Consider the following 21,124-nt stretch of genomic DNA (forward strand, 5'->3'; position numbering starts at 1 on the left):
CCTGATGGAACTTTCAACTAGATCCATGTGGTAGTAACAGAGTGAGGGAAAACGCTGAGGAGATCTTTATAACTCTCCGTTTTAGAACCACAGTAGTGTGTGTCATATTTCCACTAAATACTGCACTGTTAATGGGCAGTACACAGTCCTCTGAGATGGTCACTGAATTACTCCATAATTATTTTGATCATGTCAAATAAATTTCTGTTTACAGATGGTAACAACTTCATTATCATTTGTCCACCAACTGTGTGAACAACGCTGGATAGCTCTAAGTACAAGAAGATGTATTCACCTTTTTAGGCATGCAAGAGCAATATTATTAAGTATTATAGATGTCTATGTACATTCTGCAATGGTGACACATTATTAGTCTTTAGTCGTCGATGAGTGTGAGCTTTTGCAGATAGATGTTGTTTAGACTGATTGTGAACTTTTATTTTACAGGCCACTGCTACCGCTACGACGTGCAGTCCGAGCTGTCCCCGAGACCCGCGCTCACGTACGTAGTACCAAACGTGGCAGCAGCTAAGGTGCAAGAGAGGCGAGGTGGAGGCGAAACACCCCGACAGCAGCCGCCGCAGCAGCACCGGGATGTGGTTGTGGCAGAGGGTAGTGAAGAGGAGGGGGAACTGAGGGAGGCCGAGACCAGCCGCGGCCTGCTGCGGCGGCTGCTGGCCTGCTGCCTCTGCATTAGGCCGCCACGAGGCCGCAGGTCCAGGGGGACCAGCAGGTGAGTCCGGCCTGACTTGCCTCGTGTTCAGAATTCTTCAGCGTAGAACTTACCGTGTAGCGCAGCTGAATTCGTGAATATGCTGTAACTACTGCCCCACACAGTGAACTCTGGGGTTACAGGGAGTGGGGGAGGAGTGTTTGGGCTTATCTAAATTTACGTACTTCTGTTGTGTGCAGGGACTTGAGTATTGCTTCACATTCTTCTGAATTCTGATTGTAGAAAAATAGCTCAATCAAGTTCAAGTTACTCAAGTATCAATGAGTTAGGGTTATTAAGTGAGATACTCATGTATGTGTTTTTATCAAATTAAAGTAAACATAGCTATATAACAGTTTTGCATGGCAGCTACATACGTAATTTCTGGTATGAAAAATTTATCTGAAAACGATTTTAGATATATGAATAAATAAAACTAAAAATATTTCATTAATTTCAGAGTACATCCTGAAGGAGCGCCGATACCTGGCAGTCAGGCTAAGGAACAGAGCCCTGCCAACAAAATCCTGGTATGTATTGAAAGAAACATGTACAAAACTTACGATATCTTTCTAAAGACATGTAAATCGCTACTACTTGTCCAATAGCCGTTTTATTAGTTTGATTAGTAGTTAACTGAGTTATTATAGAGCGTACTTGGCATCATTTCACCTAAAGGAAAATTGTGAGATACAGTTTATTGTACTCATCACCACAGAAGCCTAGCGAGGCTTAATTTAAATAAGAGTAGCAGTAAATAGCAACTCAGTCTGTGTATGTAGTATAATCTATGAGACACAATGTAACCTTGGCTCTACCAATAAAAGAAATGATACTATGCAATTAATGAAATAGTACAAAGTGAAAATTTTATATTATTATCCGTTTATGCTTTTCATTCTCTACCACAGAGAGTGGTGTCGATAGTTTGAGGTATGATCTACAGCCCAGATCTTGTCAGTCAAGTGGCAGCAGACTTAGTAATCAGATGGTTCCCCATCTGCAAATGTTTGGGGACGCTTTCCAGATTGGAATATGTCTTTTAATTAAGGTCAGATTTTCGAAATACTTGTTTGCAACTGGGGAATAGGAATAAATTTTAATTTATTTTTACCCAATATGACATTTTTCTTTGAGAAATCTTTGATAAACTTGTTTTTGTAACTCAGTACATTTCACGATCTTCTCACCATTTTCAGTTTATCAATAATACTCCTCAGGAATCTCACCAAATCTGTCCTGTTACACATGCTTAGGAACATGAGCTGATAATTCCTGCTGGGGCATGTTCCTATCTAGTCAGAAAGGAAATGGTTTCAGTTTCCCGGTTCTGTCATCTGTTTTCGGAGATTTGTCTTGGATGAATATTATTGCAATCACCTCTCCATTTTTCGGAACCAAGAAACCCCGTGACTACCTTGACCCTATGGGTAACACACAGGTCAAATTGTAACTGCGTTAGCTGCTGGCTGGTAAGATCCAAATTGATGTGATCTCATAATTATGTCAACCAGAAATGCTACATTTTTAGACTAGAAGTAAATAGTAACTCATCTGTGTATGCAGTATAATCCATGAGACACAATGAAACCTTGGCTCTACCCATAAAAGAAATGATACTACGCAATTAAGGGAATGGTACAAAGTGAAAATTTAATATTATTATCCTTTTATACATTTCATTCTTTTCTACAGAGAGCAATGTGGATAGTTTGATGTAGGATCCACAGCCCAGATCTTGCCAGTCAAATGGCAGCTGACTTGATAGTAATCAGATGATTGCCCATCTGGAAATATTTAGGGACGTTTTCCAGATTGGAATATGTCTGGAATTAAGGTCACCGTGTGTAAATACTTGTTTTCAACTGAGGAATAGGAGTAAATTTTAATTTATTTTTACCGAATATGACATTTTCTTAGACAAAATTTTTATAGCCTTGTTTTTGTAACTCAGTACATTTCACCATCTCACCATTTGCAGTTTACCTGTAACACTCGTCAGGAATATCATCGAATCTGTCCTGTTACACATGCTTAAGAATATGACCTGATAATTCCTGCTGGGGCATGTTCGTCTCTAGTCAGAAATAAAATGGTTTCAGTTTCCCGGTTCTGTCCTCTGTTTCTGGAGATTTGTCTTGGTTGTAAACTACTGCAATCACCACTACGTTTTTTGAAACCAAGAAACCAGTTGTCTACATTAAACCCTATGGGTAACACACAGGTCAAATTGTAACTTCGTTAGCTGTTGGCTGGTAACATCCAAATTGATGCGTTCTCATAAATATGTCAACCAGAAATGCTACATTTTTAGAACGCAAGAAGTTGCATTATACGTTGGGATTTCCTGCAGATAATGACGGACTGGGATGTTACGTACTAGGATACAACCCGAAAAATTCCTGTCGTCATACCTCTATGTCGCACGTTGATACATACAGAACAGTCGTCAAACCATATGAACGAGGCTTAATCAACATAAAATTTCACAATTGTCATGCATTTCTCCCTTTACCCGACGTGTTGATACACACATTGTAGATACATTAATGAAAGGGTGTGTGAGTAGTGACCATTTCGATTAGTTACAGATACAAGAAGATGCATTAAAAAAAACCATACGTTGTTTCTCATTCAAATCTTCATATATTAGGATTTGTAAGCACAGATGCTAGTACATGAATTGTTGAAACACAAATGAAGTCCATAATATTGTTGCCAAGCAGTATACAAACTATACTTATTGGTAATGTTTTAACTGGAGGATAACAGTCTACCGTGCGAATCGATGGTGATACTACAGAGTCACAAGATTGATCGAAAAGGTAAATGTGTCAACGTAACGAAAGAGGCCATGGTCAGGAAACGACTAAACTGAAAGGCATAAGTGAAAATTGCTCCGGTGTGTCAGCCAGTCACCCTCCTACTGCAGGCCCTTTGTTGTCCGCACTTGGGGAAGAGCTAGAATGGATCGAAAAAAGCAAAGTGGTTCATTAAATATGGACTCTAACGTGCATAGCTGAAGAGTTATGAGCAGTTGTTAACTTTTGCTACTGTGAAATACAAGTCTTCTACTGAACAACAACTGATAGCTCATTAGGTATGCGTTTTAGAGCCCTTGTTTGCTGGACTTTTGCTACTGTGAAATACATGTCTTCTACTGAACAACAACTGATAGCTCATTAGGTATGCGTTTTAGAGCCCTTGTTTGCTGGATATATTTGTTGTTTTGGTTCAGACTACCTAATCAAAAAAGACAAAAAGCAAAGAATTTGCAGTAGAAGTGATGTACTGTCAGATGTATCAAAACTATTTTCGCTTGCAGATTTAGTCTCTGTCCATTCTGGACGAGGGTTTCATGCGTTGGATTGATATATTTATCCCTCTCCATCACCCCAGAGAGTCTGTAAGATCATCACGGACCAACCCAGTGTAGCTCGCATTCACTGTGCGTTCTTCGTTCACGCCACCATTTACAACAATGACCTAACAGTCAGTATAGAGAGTAGTTTCTATTTAAACGAACCTAGCATTTCGTTACTCCTATACTGACTGCAGTGTCTTCATCTGTTGCAGGACGGAAGTGTAGACGAGATGAATAACAGAAGATCGGAAAATCTGTTTTTTTCGGAATACAGATACTGACAAGGCTTTAATTTGATAGGTATGTGTTTCATTGTTGGGGAAAGTAATCTTGAATTAATCTAACTGTGTTTTCCTGTTGGAGGAGACGTACTCGAAGGAGAAGCACGAGATGGTGTCGGCGTGGGTGCTGAAGCACTTCGGGAGCGCCCAGGACGGAGGGGCTGCACGAAGGAGGCGCCAACACACCAGTGGCAGAGATAACCTACTGCAGGAGCTTTAGCTGTGCAGGCAGCGGTGAGTAGAACAGTAATACAAATGAAAATTCATATATACTGGGCGAAGTAATGTGGTTATATATCAAAGACTAAATCGTTGTGTCTCAATCTGAAGTGCAATTGAAATTTTGGTGTGTCTGTCTACACCTTTAATTTACAAAATCAGAATATTGGATCAGAAACTAAATGATTCTAAATAAGTTTGTTTACAGATTATGTTCCATCTATTGTCTAGATATGGTTACTCATTTCAGTTTTTAAATGTCAACCATCTGCCTACCGCAGGATGTCCCTGTAATAGGAAACAACCAAAAACACCAGCACTTATTAACCGTCTCCCACTAACGCCCCAAAATACATATAACTGTCCTAACAGGTCCCACATTTAATCAATGCATCAAGGGTTCTGAAGACTGGATGTTGTTATCAGTTAAACTGTTGTGGAGCCAAAGCGTTTCAAAAATGAAGACTGTGGAAACTTATAAATTATCAGTACACGTAATCGGAAAGATATTTTTCATACAAGAGAAAAGAATATTTTGAGTTACAGATGTGCACCTGTAATAGCAGAACCGCAACAGTTGTTGATAATTCAGGTCCTTGGATCAAAAATACAAATTAAATCCAAGTTCTTGTCCGTGACTGCCAAACGACTTACTTTGAATATTATTCCAAACTTTAATTAACAGATTTGTTCTGTGAGAAAAGCCCTTTCAAAGTACATTTTTATTTATTACTAGCAAAAGCGGTTTTTTTAAGTGTCTCGTTAAATGCAGTGGATTTTAGTCAATTTTTCACGAAAAGTTTGCAACTGTTTAGGGGACAGTGTCAAATGACTCCTACTGTGATTTCAGGAGAGAAAGCTGTGTCAGGCGTCGTACGTTTGGTGGGTCATCTCTGCCTGTCGTCTTAAACGTTGACAAACTCAAATTTTTTCAACGGAATGCAGTAGCAAAATGTCGCCTTTTGAGTGTTACATGCGAGCTGTCTGTGTATTCCACTACACACGGATTCCTTCAGAAGTACAGTGAGACAGGAAAATGTAGTTAGTTATCTGGGGTGAAAAACAAAACTTTAGTCACAATAATGGTAGTGATAACCTTTGAGTTAAAGCCTGGATTATCCATTGCTTGCCAGCCTGACTTTGAATTCCACAGATATAATTGTAGTGTTGCGCTTAATTAATAATGCATTGTACGAAATAACACAAACAAATAACATATTAGTATGAGAGATGTTTCCTCTCATAAAGTGTACCATCTCCAAGATCGTGTTGTTGAGTTTTTGGAACAGGAACACAAGAAAGAGAAGAATGTGAAATCGTGAATGTATTTTGATATAAAATGTAAAAAAAATCCGTAGAACCATTAGTTCCTTGTGAATTTCAATCATTTTACATCAGCAGAGGATGAAGATACTAAGGATCTAGATTCTTTAGGTCTTTTCAATATTATTCTATCGTGGATTTTCCTTTGTTTGATATTTACTCGAATGTGTGCCCAATTTAAAAATGCTGAGGGTCCTTTTAACACAAGGTTTGTGACGATTCAAGTGTCAAATTAACTGATACCCTAAAGTAAATTTCAATAGTATTTTTGCGTTGTTTACATCTTAAGAAGAATAGAGCCAGACAATGAATAAATTTTTTTGTGTCACTGATCTAAGAAATGCGAATATTGGAATGAAATAGTGGTCTGGCACTACTCACACGTGAGTGTAATGAGAAATCAGCATTAGCAGAGTTACATACATGCTCGTTTAGACTAACGTGCTGTGAGCAGCTGCGGTTCTCCAGAAAGGTAAGGTTAATGAATTTCAAGGCAAGCCCAAAATCACTATTCAATTTTAAACAGACACACGCAATTTTGTTATGAAGAATAACAGCTTATAACTAGAAACTATATAAGCGACAAAAATTATCTCGAAAGTTTCTTTTTACAATTTACAATTTTAAGGATATGCTGTCTTCCAAAGGGTTGAAAAATCATCCATTTTGCAATCATTGTCATCAGTTACTCAGAGTCTTACGATTTAGCTTAGAACCTGTGCGGCCCGCTAACGCATTATCATCTTTCCATTCCTTTATAAGGATGTAATGGAGAGTTTGCAGCGAAGTTTTCGTCACACCATCGAAATTTCATAAACTAACGGCTGATCAGATCAAACAGTATCTGACAGAAGAAAACAATGTATCAAGCTTTTCCTTACAGGTTATCATTACTGTAATGATTTTGCATTATCAGAAAGAGTTACCAATTATTTTCAACTGCGTGAATTGGTAGACAAGGACAAAAAAAACATGAATCTTAAAAGTAAAGTATCATTTGGAAACATAAAGCGAAGCTAAATAAAGCAAAGAATTGGAAGCATAATGAACATGTACCTATTTCAATTAGATATGTTGAAAATACTCCTGTAGCACTTTTGTGTAACATTTTCATAAAAATGGCGTTCCAGGAAGCAGCTTTATTACATATGGATGGATGTGGAAAGAGAATGGCTCTAATTTATGTTGTAACAGACGCTCTAATTTCTCCAAATTTATTGTTAGTGGTGCGAAATTTTGTAGAAAAATTCAGTTTATACCAGAGGAAAGTTAATACAGTTCTATGTGGACACACACTTTTTCCTTCACCATGCACCAAATTACGTATGGGTTGTGTTTTTACCCCTAAGTGAAAATGGACAGAAACGGAAAAAATGTGTATTGCATTATTTGGGCCAGTTTACATATCCACCAAATATCATCAAGACCATTTATTTACATATGTGATAGTTACCTTGTTAGATAGCGAGTCAATACTTTCGCAATGTAAAAGCATGTTATATTTTGTCGACTGGACAAAAATGCATGTGACGTCACCTCACACCACCTGGGGCTTGTAAAATGCAGGGACATCAATCTTAGTTTTCCGATGGTTTTCTGTCCATCTTGTGATGCCTGACAGCAGTTAGACTTGGGAAGCAATTAAGTTGAGGATTCTTTCGATGTCTGCACGTACAGGAACGCTGATTTACGTTATATTTTTGATAAATATGCTGCTGGGTGTTTCATATTTTTGAATCCCCTTTAAAATACTACAAAACGCAGCAAGTTGCAATCATTATGTAATTTTGGTATAAATTTGATAATGCGTGACCATGTGTGTGTGTGTGTGTGTGTGTGTGTGTGTGTGTGTGTGTGTGTGTGCGTTAATTTTGAAAACGAAATGCATCTTTCTCCAGAAAATTAGGGGCCTACTTTGTAAAAGAGATACCACGTACAATGAGTATGTTTTAAATATACTTCCCTTATTCATTGAAACTGCGAGTACTTTCAGACTGGTTGCCTCATTTTCGTACTACACGATAATGTAAGTAGTGTAAGTCAGTATGTGACATAATTATAAGGGGTGTCAAGACTGGCTGCTGTGTCATATTAATTTCTGTTTTCTTCCCCTTCTTTACAGATCTATTTCGACTATACTGTCCTACTATATCAAAAAAATGTATAATGAGTGTAACGTCACCCACATTGTAGAACAGGTCACTCGTTAATGGCAGTTAAGGCGAAATAAATGTGTAGCCAAAGGGAAAGAAATAAAAATTATCATCATACAGCAGCAAGTCCGGACATTGCTTATAAAAAATAATTCTCACAGGTATTCTGTCTCATAAAAGTAATTCCACTGATCACGACGGATTAGTAACCAATCAATGTGATGTGCACGAAACTCACAGACTTACCTCTCCACGTGAGGACTTCCAGTAGTATGGAAAGCTTTTGGACAATTCCTCCACTTAGCGAGCTCCTAGAAGTTTTACGAAAATGTTTAAGCTCTCAGCCAGGTAACCACAGAAAAGAGTGTAAGCATATTCTTGACTATGTCCTGCCCTCAACAAACATCAGTCTTTCTGCAAAATGATACTCCCGTCCAGGAGATCTGAGAATGTCTTGTAAAATATCTGCTGTTACAGGAAAGCCATCAGCCATTAGTTTAGTACGGTAGCACCTATTACAACCCCTTTAGAAGGATTATGTTGAGAACAGCCTATCATCCCCAGTTTGCACAAATGCACCCTCCTCAGACAGCATAAAGTTGATCCTGCTTTCATAGTATGCATCCAGACACACGCATTGTAGAGTCCTCCTCTCTTGGCGACAGTTAAAATTATTCAGCAGAGTAAAGAAAACATTGGGCTGAAAAACCCACAATACATGTCAGTGATAAGACTAACATAACAGCAAGTAATTAATTAACAATGAACAAAGTGATAAAATAATATGATGGCACACTTTAATGAAAAGCTCAATTAAATTCTCAGGAATGGTCAATGTACAACATGATGATAATGTGAAATTAAGACAAAGAATGATGCCTCTGGTAGCATTAAAGTCAACTATATCATTGATTGAAATAGCCAGATGATCAGGGAAATAAAATAGTCATAACTTTCAACGAATTAAATATCACTAAAGAACAATTGTAACTATGTCGGGATTAGTTAGCTGAATCAGAATGAATTGTAGATTTTACTAATAACAAACATATTACCATCTAATAATACAAACAATCAATCCCACAATTTGGCCCAAGACTAGGAAACCAGGCTCTGCCTGTCACAAAAAAGAAAAAAAGAAAGAAACGAAGAAGGAAATTGGTCCAGCTGTCCCATCTGGTAGCCACTTGAAAGCATACTTTTCGAGGATTACAGATGAAAAAAGTCAACGATTTTAAAAGTAGAAGAGGACCATTCGTACCAAAGGTGTATAAAGCAAACGAACTCCAAGTTTCATGGCATAATACGTTGAATCTACTACCGGGGAGGAAGAAATCCGACCCACCTCTCTCTAACAATCAGACATCATCGAAAGTCATCAAAAAGAAACCACTAATCCCGGTGGCAACTGTAGGCAGAAACCCAACACTGTTAGGAGTGCCAGCATGTCTTTGAATCCTTTAGGCTTGATGCTACTTCTTAGACAAGTCAGAGAAACTTGCATGCTCCGCATCGAGAAATACTAAGTTGAAAACGAAACAAAATTATTACATCGGTACAATAAAAATGAAGTATTTGGGAAAATTTAGTAAACACGAGGTATTTACGATTTATTGTACTACCAAAACATGACAATCCTGGTTTTCAAGGTACACATTATCAGGACGAAAACGTTATTGTCAATGTAGGGTATACGATCTATGAAAAAAAGGAAGCCATGAATGTAAGCATGAATATATCAATGTTTGGACAGATTTCTCTGTAAATAAGACGTCTATCAACGCAGTAGTGAATTTTTCTATAGGATCAAGTAACTGTCAATCCTCACTCTTTGCTGCCGGAGGCGGCTACACACTGTTCAACGTACATGCGGCCATCTCATCTGTGAGAACAACAGCCATAGTCCAGAGAAAATAGAACAATTTTGGGACCACGTAGAGAAGGAGAAGGCGAAAATAACTACGAAGAATATTAAGATTTTTGTCGACGACTGTAAACTGACGTGGAATAGAAGCAAATTATGAACCGGTACAGGAAAACATCCTACGCACGGAAGGAAAACACGTTTTCAATTTGGTTTTGTCGAACTGTGTCGAAAGTTTAGTTAATATCAAACGCAAACTAAGTAAGGAGGAGACACGGCGTCCACTTGGAAACTCGAACTATGTAAAATCTTCCAAATGCCCCATTCAAGGAATGCGATGAAGGAAATTAAGAATATTAAAGTACAAAGAGTTTACAAGTATCATTTTGATAATTAACTCTCAAGGATAAAAATTCCAAGAACTGGAAAAAACAAATGCAGAAATGATGTGAAAAGATTAAAAATCAGCTAACAATTATAGGGAGAGGGCCAACAGCAACTAACATTTCAGTATAACAACTGGACAGACAGTACAATACAGTAGACAGTACAAGAAGCAGCTAATGTTTTAATCTTTGTCGCAAACGGAAACGTAGATGGTGCAACTAGACCTGGAACCAAAACTACGTACAGAGAACACATTCGTTGAAAAAATGAAACTCCCCGAAGGAACATAAAGATTTTAACACATTTGTAAAAGGCGGAAGCACGCAGCCCCTGTGATTCGACATGTAACGCAATTGTTTTAGAATTAACTCATGGAACGTATTGATCAGGATATTATAAAGAACAATTTCAGGGCTTTCACCCAAATTTTCATTTCTAAGCTGAAAGTGTATCAATTTCCAGTGAAGAAAAAAATGGAATGCTGGGCGTGAACAAAAAATCTAATAGGCTAGTACTCTAATATCTTGGCAGTTAGTATAAGAAAACTGCTTCATTGGAATGAACCAAAGGGAGATTACCCATATGATAAGCCACTCGAATAGCGACAATCGCGCGTCCACACATCTAAGACAGATATTAAACAGAGCATGGATGGCCTAAGGAATAATATAGCAGGTAGGAGGGAATCAGTTGTTGCAGAGTTCCTGAAGCTGGAGAATGAAGATTTTCTGAAGATAGCAGCTGAACTCTTTGAGGAGATACAGAGATCTGGTCGGGTATCCTCTGTTTGGCTGCGACCCTAGTCCGCCAACTCCATAAAATGGTGGCTCAAAAGGTGATCAGCCGTTGAAGGCATATTACATTAGTATCTGTTCCATGGGAGATACTCTTGTAAATACTCCAGAACTGAATTGAAGATTATTTTAATAAACAGACTATTGAGTAACAGGCTAATATCAGGAAAGGACGTTCTTGCCTAGAGGAGATTTTCAACTTCGCAGACATTATCAGGCATAAAATGTCTTTTAGGTACTACTGTGGAGTCGTACGCATTGATAAAAAAAACGTGCACGGTTCAGTTGACAGTGATTTACTGTTGAATGTTATGGATGGATTTGGAGGGATGATTCAACAGGTTCTGATCGGTGCATGATAATAAATGAATTACGTTGACAATAACTCGGACCGCTTCCAAAACTGAAACTGGTATCAAACAACTCAATGAAGTTTCTCCACTCCCTTTATCTGTATTTTGGAAAACGTCGTTCGAGAGTAGCCCGCACACTGCGGAACCTGTAAAGTAGACACTGCGTGTGGTAGACCCGTAACTTGTTTGGCCACAACGATCCTAACTGAGCTAATGAAGTGCCGACAGGCTGTACCGATGGATGTTGCAGATGTAACGCACATAGGCATTCATGGTTATGTCTGACAGTCATGTGTTTTTACCACTCGTGGGTCGTTGAACTACATCTCAATACTAGAGGTTCGGCAGAACGAGTGCTTGCTTAGTTTACGTTCACATCCTGTGGAAAACGTTTCGAAACTATTTGTAATCAGGGACTCAATTGAAGGTGTTCTGCCACATTGTGATAGTATTTTCTACCCAGTTGAGATGATCTTCCAACGGCACACCAAGTTATTCACTTGTTTCTGATGTGATATCGTAATATTTTCAAGCTATATATATATATATATATATATATATATATATATATATATATATATATATGTTGACGAGTTTACTGAGGTTGGCGCAAACAGAATCCCAGTCTTCTCAGTTGTTCTCAGCTGCACCAACGTAGTACAATTTCTGTGCAGAATAAATCCATCGAAGTTTATACAATAGTAGATAATTTCAGATTGCGTTATCTTTGTTTTGAGTTGGAGTAAACAGACTGAATAGACAAACCTTAGTCTTAGCCAATCGGTCGTCACCCAATGAACTGATAATTATTTGTTACATCTATTTGTGTAGTCAGGAAGTCTTGAATAATTTGACACTTCCCTTTACTGCTCACGCTGAAAACGAGGCCTGTTTGATTTCCAAACTTACAGAGGCCAAAGTACATCTGGGTATCGAAAACAGTTGCTACAAAAATGGCTTCCCTGAAAATAAGGCCGAACACTTAATTTGTTTTGGTTGTGTCGTACCTGGCTAGAAGGCCCCGATGAATGTAAACCTGACTGGAGTGGCTGCATGGAAATGCATTAACAAGTGAAAACTTCCTAGCCGGATGAAGACCGACTTCAATAGGCTATCATCAGGTGCCTTTGCTACTATTACACAACATTTAGCGTACAAAGGCTGATCAAAAGTCACTGGTGTTATGCTTCGTCCATTGTTGGTCCCTTTTGTAGCAGCTTGAACAAGAGCCGCATAAATTGGTGACGGCTTTAAGGAAGCCAAGATGATGAATGGAAGAGGAACTATGGAGGACGTTTGGAACTCTCTCATCACAACTAAATCTGCACGTGTTTACCTGTAAGACTCTCTGGAACTTCACAACAAAATGAGACCAGAAAACGACTTATTCGTTAACAGTGGTTATTTCACCATCCAAAGTACTTGAAAATTTTGATCTGGAGTCTGGAGTGACATAACCATTGAACCGGTTTCGATGAGATCCTCGAATAGCATTTGTACATTGGCCGGAGGCAGAGGAATAACAGCGAAAACTATTGCAACTTTAATTAAGTACGCGCCAGCTTGTTCTCTGGTGTGAGAAGCAATGGACTAATATGCAGGTGTGTGCAGCATCTCTTCAGAGCTCAACGTGGAGCTACAGGGGGCAAGGCAGAAACGAAACTGCAAGAACTTGCAAACTTTTATTTCTTGGACTGAGGAACACAATCCGTTTTCCAAAACACCCAAACTCTCTCCGTTATCGACAGAGGTTGTAGCAGTTGAGAACGTGAACTCTGATAAAGCGCTTCAAGCTGAAACACCAGCCTTGAAAGAGATTGAGAACCAAACATTCAATGACATACACTGGAAAAGAAAGTTAGCTGTTAAATCCCTGTCCTCTATAGCCAAGTTTACAATAATTAACAACAACACAATGTGTGAGCCATAATACTCTCTTATGTCAGATGGTGTGCACAGTAAGGAATGATGAGAGACTTGAAGAAATATTTAGATCCGTATTATGTGCTTATCCTCCATCCTTATACGACTAATCTGACTAATGAGGATGGGAAGCAAGTCTTCAATGATGGCTGGCTTGATTCCAGATCCAAATGAATCATCAATCACACCACATTCAGAGAGTCCACCAAAATTGATTGGGGTCACCTCCTTCATTGTGATGTCTGGCGACACCCAGCTACCTACAGACAGGTTTCAAGCAGTACGCAGATTACATAGTTATTCATTATGGGCCAGCCACTGTTTTATTTTATGGAAACAAGCAACGAAACAGAAAATATGAAGACACTTACGCTGATCATGTCATCCACTAAGATTGGTGTGAAAATAGAAGATCCATCCATGTAAATGTCAAACAAAGAAAAAGACACTTTATCAACTATATACAAGAAGGGGAAAATTACATTGTACAGAAAAGTGAAAGTCAACAACACCCTTCGTAAGAAACTTCTGATCTAGATTGTTTTCACCACCAGTGTTACTTGCAGGCTGTTGTTGAAGTTGGCTGCCCCTTCACCTCCCACACACCCCCTCCCCCTTCAGCAGCTTTCAGGCAGCATTTGTTTAGAACCTACCACCCTACGAGGTGCAGCAGTGACTGAATGAGAAGAACAATACGCTCGAGTGCGGATGGAAGAAGACTGGCGAACACCTGAGACGAACAGTACGTCCTGCAGCTGCCTCGGAATTACTGTCCCTCGTTGCGTGTGCTTGGAGAGACGTATGCGTCCGTAACTCCGAGTGCAGAAAGAGGGGTCTAAACAGCATATGTGGTAATTGTTCAACCACAGGATATGTTAACAGGAACACGAATATCATACATGAATACATAAATGTTAGGTCGCATCTAACATTCTACATTTTTATTCAATATTACTCCTGAACTCAATTCCTGAAATTCAGAAATTTCAATAAAATATAGTTGCAACATATAACCAAATCTACCTGTTTTCTAAAGAAAAGCCTCCAAAAGCCTCAGTTTTAAAAACGTTTTGATTAAAAGTGTTATAATTATATAACATAATTATTATACACATCATATTTTGATAATTTTAAATAATTTATCATGGAGAGATACTCTTTCTTAATGTGGCTTTGTCCAGAGAGTGTTTAGAATGGGTTTCTCCGTACCACAGGTTTATATGGCCTAGGCCTTAAAAAGTAGCGTCCCTTGAGATGGTGGTGAGGTTGTCGTTCCTTCAAGGGCTTATCACTAACATACCACCGGCCACTAAAATCAAAATTTGCTTTCAGAAACCACAAGACTATTTGAAAAATAGTCATATATATATATACAAAAACATGTAGAAAGTACGAAACATTTTTAATTGTGAAACCATATGTAACTCTGGAACCGTTCAGTTTAGCAAAATTGTGCACAGGGCTATTATTCTTCACAATTTAATGCAGATTAAAATGCGAAATATTTATGAAAACTGATAAAAACTACTGATTTACCAACTTATTCGCCCATTCCCCCAAACACGTCACTTAAAATGGTGTAACATTTTACCAACCAATATATAGACTCCATGAAACACTCTGGATCTGGAAGGAGACTCTCACTTTGGATGTTGAGGTTTTGGGACTAATTGCACCGTACTATCTCCTCGCTTAGCCGTGGGCCACTATTGGCCCACTACGAACATCTACATTCAGTAAATACTCCGCAAGCCACGATATCGTGAGTGGCGAAGGGTATCTTGCATACCTCTATTTGCCGTATCCTTTCCAGTTCAACTTGCAAATAGGGCGACAGGTAAAAGGAGCTCTCTCGTATGTGTCTATACAAGCCCTCCTTGATCTTGTCTTAATAAGCCTTACGGGAAATGTACGTTGGTGGCAGTAGAATCGGTCCGCAGTCAGTTTGACTATCCGGTTCCCTAAATTTTCTCAGTCGCTTTCCCATTTGAGTTCGAGAACTACTTCAGTTAACGAAACCCACGAGCAATAAACCAAACGGCTCGCCTCGGAAATGCTTCGATGTCTTCCTCTTATTTGACCTGTTGAGAACTCCAAACACTTGAGCAATACTGAAGAATGGGTGGCACTAGTGTTCTGTACGCAGTACCATTTACAAATGAACCACTCTTTCCTAAAATCCTCACAACAAACCTATTTCGATCCTTAGCCTTCCCTGTTATTGTCCTTCCGTTCTCGATCCATTTCAGATTTACAATGATACTTCTATATATGTGAGGCAGTCCACTACTAATGCTGTATCCGAACATTAGAGGATTGTTTTCCTAGCCATCTGGATTTCCTTACATTTTCCAATATTTAGTGCAAGCTGCCGTTCATGGAACCTCTTGTAACAGAGACCGGGACGGTCGCGGGGTTGAAATGACGGAAAGCGCGGCGGGATCTGCGGAGAGGCCCGCCATCAACAACACAACGGGAGAAGACGGTCACGACCAACGAACAACAGCAAGATCGAACAACGGAGTCACAGGGAACCTAACAGACACGTGTACTTGTACACAGAATAAGTAATCTGTCTAACGTCAGGCAATGTGTCCACGGACGTACGCGAGGTTAGACTGGCTAGCTGAGCGAGAGGCAGGCGCTCAAGTACTCTATCGAGGGCGCCACTATTAGCCGCTGGAACCACGTGTTCCACTGTGGCGCCCTCACACTAAATGCGGGCCAGAAGGCGCGCACCGAAACTGCTTACGGCGCTGTGGTGCACAGACCTTTAAGGTTTTTCGACGTCCATGACGTCTGGCGAGAATTCAAATTCCGCGGAGCGCGGTACCAGAGCACCAACTGGAAACTTTGTCTAAGTCGTCTTGTACCTTCATACAGTCACTAAACGACGACAGCTTATCGTACAACACAGCATCGTCAGCAAACAACCGGATAATGCTGCCCAACCTGTCCGCCAAATCATTTATGTATATAGATAACAACAGCGGTCCTGTCACGCTTCCCTCGAGCACTCCAAACGGTGCCCTGGTCAGTGGTGAGCACTCGCCGTCGAGGACAACGTACTGAGCTCTGTTATTTAAGAAGCCTTCGAGCCATTCTCACACAGTTGAAATGGGGCACTGTGTCAAATTGTTTCCAGAAATCTACCAATATGGAATCTGTCTGTCGCCCCTCATCCATGGTTTGCAGTATTCACGTGAGAAAGGGACACGTGAGCTTTTCCATGCGATGCTTTCTAAATTAGAGCAGATTTTTGAACAGAAGACGCTCCGTTTCAAGTAATTTTATTATATTCGACTGAGAATACGTTCAAGAATACTGTAGCAAACGGATGTTATGGATATTGATTTGTCCGTTCTTTCACTCTTCTTATATAACGGAGTCCCCTCCGTTTGTTTCCAGTCGCTTGGGACTGTAGTGCCTAAAACCACTCGTCCATCACTGCTGGCTCAGTCCACTCAACCACAATAATTGCCTGTTTGGCCTAAGTCACAATCACCATGGCAACGAGTACACACACACGTTGCGGGACCTTTTCGGACATTCGTTGGTTGATTGTGGTAGACTCTTACAGCAAAATTGATTTTGCCGTGCTAATGAAATCGGCAAGTCACGTAGCACAGTTCAGGCGTTGTTCCCTACTTTTGGCCTCGAAGGTTTGCCTGAGCTCATAGTGTAGGACAAAAGCTCTCATTTCACGTCAAATGAATGTGAAACATTCTGTGAGCGCAATGGCATACAGCATCTAACTGGTGCAGTGTTCCACCCACAGTCAAACGGCGAAACGGAACGTTTTGTCCAAACCTTCAAGCAGCAGATGGCCAGACTTCGCACCGCACACACCAGGCATCAAGCATTACAACTGTTTCTCGTCCCCTGTCGTTCGCACCGGCGACTTGGACCTTCGCCGGCGAAATCCCTTCACGACCGCCGCCATTGGACAATGCTCCAGCTGTTGCACCCTCCTTAGCATCTGGCGCCGAAGGAAGGCCGCAACTATCGCTTCGCGCCGCTTGATGTTGTGTTTTAAAGTGTTTTTAGCGGCAACAGACGGTGTGCGCGAGGTGAGACCGTTCGTCGACTTGGAGCATGCATGTACCTTACTTCAGGTCCCGATGAATTGAAGGGCCGACATTACAATCGAATTCGCCACTGTCATATGCACGGTGATCCTTCTGTGCCTCTTCCCCCAGATTCACGGGTCCCGAGGACAGCGCGGCCACAGCATCGGCCGGAGGTGGTCATCACGATACCTCGGGACGTCGGGACGACCCCACGGAGATAGAGCATTCGCCACCTCCGCCTCCTCTCGTCCTACCGATAGAGCTGGACCCGGCCACGCCGCAGCAGCCGACGCCTTCGACATCTGGTTGTGGGCCTCAGGAGGTGGACACCCCTCTGGTGGTTTTACGGGGGACGTTTCCACCAGAGCGTTCTCCGGAGCGACGCGCTATCACCAACCCGTCCGCCATGCCCCAAGTCACCACTCCCCAGTCGTCCCATTGGTGGACCGAGGGTGCTTCAGTGGGAGTCCCCCATCAGAGGCGTACAGACGTATCGTCCCCAGTCAGCGGTACTACCGTGGGACGATGTTCACGTGGACTGAGCGTGGGTGTTACGCGAAACATCCCGTACTATGGTAGCCCAGGCCCAGCCACTGCGTTACGAAAGAGGCAGCCCGTGTGTCATACGAAGGATAGCTAAAATGAGAAATTAAAAAAAAGTTGGAAACCCGTGTCTCCTCTGATCATAATAAGTGCTCACAACGCACATGGTTTCAAGATAGTGCAAGTTTCAGGCTAGAGCATCTAACAGATGAGCGAAATGCAATGAATGATAGTTCCATTGTATTGTCGCTTTTATATACAAATGTATACAACAAAGCCGGTAATAATTTGTAGTTTACAACACCAAGCCCGTAAGCCAACACAGTCTGTATTAATTCACTGACACAGCGTAAGCACTTTTTAGTAGCCATTTTAAGTTTTTCACCCAGACCTCATGCTGAAACTGCACACGAACTTATGGTTCTAATGCTTGCTCTTATAGTTTGCTAGTCAACACTTCAACCCCCAACGGAATCCTACTCCCAACACTAAATTGCGCGAAACCCCTCTCTCCTGATAAGCCAAATCCCAGATTTTGACCTTGATCGATGCAACTCTGTGTTTTACCGCTATGGGCCAGTTCCGTTCCCAAATTAAAAAATAAAATGTGAGGCAATTTGATAAAAGCAAATTAACCATATTCTTAAATGTCTGAAATCCTAAATTACGCTTTAAGATTCCAAAGTACCCAGTGAAAGCACGCCAAGTCTGGAGACACGCGGTCACCCCTCATTACAGACGTCGAACGTCGTAGGCAGGGCAGACTGGTAAAACAGGACTGGCGGAGAACTGTGGCGAAAGTAACGTCACACTGGAATGCTCGGCACAGCACAAGTGTGTCTGAACACGCAGTGCACAGAACACTCCCAACAGTGGGCCTTTGCAGCCGACTACCCGTGCAGGCGCCAAAGTGGACACCAAGACTGAAATGGGCACGTGACCATCGGCACTGGACGTTGACGCAGTGGCAGAGCGTTGCGTGGTCTGATGCCGATGGTAGGCACGAATCGGTCGACTTTCATTGTAACAGCTCCTTTGCACCCGGGCTGTTGGAGTAGAAAAGCTGCCGACGGCTCCATTATGCTCTGGGGAACATTCGCAGGCCCATACATGGGTCCAGTGGAGCTCATGCAGGGCACTGCGACATTCCGAAGAATCGTACACTGGTTGAAGACATCTTATACCCCTTCATTACGATCATGTTTCCCACGGCTGTGGTATTTTTCAGCAAGATAATGCTCCTTGTCACGAGGCCAGGATTGTGATAGAGTAGCTTGAAAAACACAGTGGTGAGTTAAAAAAGACATGTGCCCCCCCCTCCCCCCCCTCCTTCCAACATATCAGATCTGAACCCAATCAAACACACTGGTTTTCGACAGAACGTGAAGTAAGAGCTTATCGCCCTCCCCCCGGAATTAACGGGAATTAGACGATTTGTGAGTACAGATGTGGTGCCAACTCTCTCCAAGGCCCTATCGCTTTAGTGGCATGACGCGTCACCGCTGTTATCCGTGCCAAACGTGGACATGCCGGCTTTTAGGTAGGTCCTCATAACGTAGGTGTAAGTGTCTACGATGAACCTTAACTCAGATTCATAATTAAATTATGTTATTCAGGGAAATATATCTTGTTCTATGCTCGCAGTACAGTCGAAAGAATTTGCTAACAAACTTACTCAGCAATATCAATAATACACTCATGGAAATGGAAAAAAGAACACATTGGCACCGATGTGTCAGACCCATCATACTTGCTCCGGACACTGCGAGAGGGCTGTACAAGCAATGATCACACGCACGGTACAGCGGACACACCAGGAACCGCGGTGTTGGCCGTCGAATGGCGCTAGCTGCGCAGCATTTGTGCACCGCCGCCGTCAGTGTCAGCCAGTTTGCCGAGGCATACGGAGCTCCATCGCAGTCTTTAACACTGGTAGCATGCCGCGACAGCGTGGACGTGAACCGTATGTGCAGTTGATGGACTTTGAGCGAGGGCGTATAGTGGGCATGCGGGAGGCCGGGTGTACGTACCGCCGAACTGCTCAACACGTGGGGCGTGAGGTCTCCACAGTACATCGATGTTGTCGCCAGTGGTCGGCGGAAGGTGCACGTGCCCGTCGTCCTGGGACCGGACCGCAGCGACGCACGGATGCACGCCAAGACCGTAGGATCCTACGCAGTGCCGTAGGGGACCGCACCGCCACTTCCCAGCAAATTAGGGACACTGTTGCTCCTGGGGTATCGGCGAGGACCATTCGCAACCGTCTCCATGAAGCTGGGCTACGGTCCCTCACACCGTTAGGCCGTCTTCCGCTCACGTCCCAACATCGTGCAGCCCGCCTCCAGTGGTGTCGCGAAAGGCGTGAATGGAGGGACGAATGGAGACGTGTCGTCTTCAGCGATGTGAGTCGCTTCTGCCTTGGTGCCAATGATGGTCGTATGCGTGTTTGGCGCCGTGCAGGTGAGCGCCACAATCAGGACTGCATACGACCGAGGCACACAGGGCCAACACCCGGCATCATGGTGTGGGGAGCGATCTCCTACACTGGCCGTACACCACTGGTGATCGTCGAGGGGACACTGAATAGTGCACGGTACATCCAAACCGTCATCGAACCCATCGTTCTACCATTCCTAGACCGGCAAGGGAACTTGCTGTTCCAACAGGACAATGCACGTCCGCGTGTATCCCGTGCCACCCAACGTGCTCTAGAAGGTGTGAGTCAACTACCCTGGCCAGCAAGATCTCCGGATCTGTCCCCCATTGAGCATGTTTGGGACTGGATGAAGCGTCGTCTCACGCGGTCTGCACGTCCAGCACGAACGCTGGTCCAAGGTCCAACTGAGGCGCCAGGTGGAAATGGCATGGCAAGCCGTTCCACAGGACTACATCCAGCATCTCTACGATCGTCTCCATGGGAGAATAGCAGGCTGCATTGCTGCGAAAGGTGGATATACACTGTACTAGTGCCGACATTGTGCATGCTCTGTTGCCTGTGTCTATGTGCCTGTGGTTCAGTCAGTGTGATCATGTGATGTATGTGACCCCAGGAATGTGTCAATAAAGTTTCCCCTTCCTGGGACAATGAATTCACGGTGTTCTTATTTCAATTTCCAGAAGTGTATGTACCAGTAAACA

Source organism: Schistocerca americana, chromosome 5, assembly GCF_021461395.2.
Source record: "Schistocerca americana isolate TAMUIC-IGC-003095 chromosome 5, iqSchAmer2.1, whole genome shotgun sequence".
NCBI lineage: Eukaryota > Metazoa > Arthropoda > Insecta > Orthoptera > Acrididae > Schistocerca > Schistocerca americana.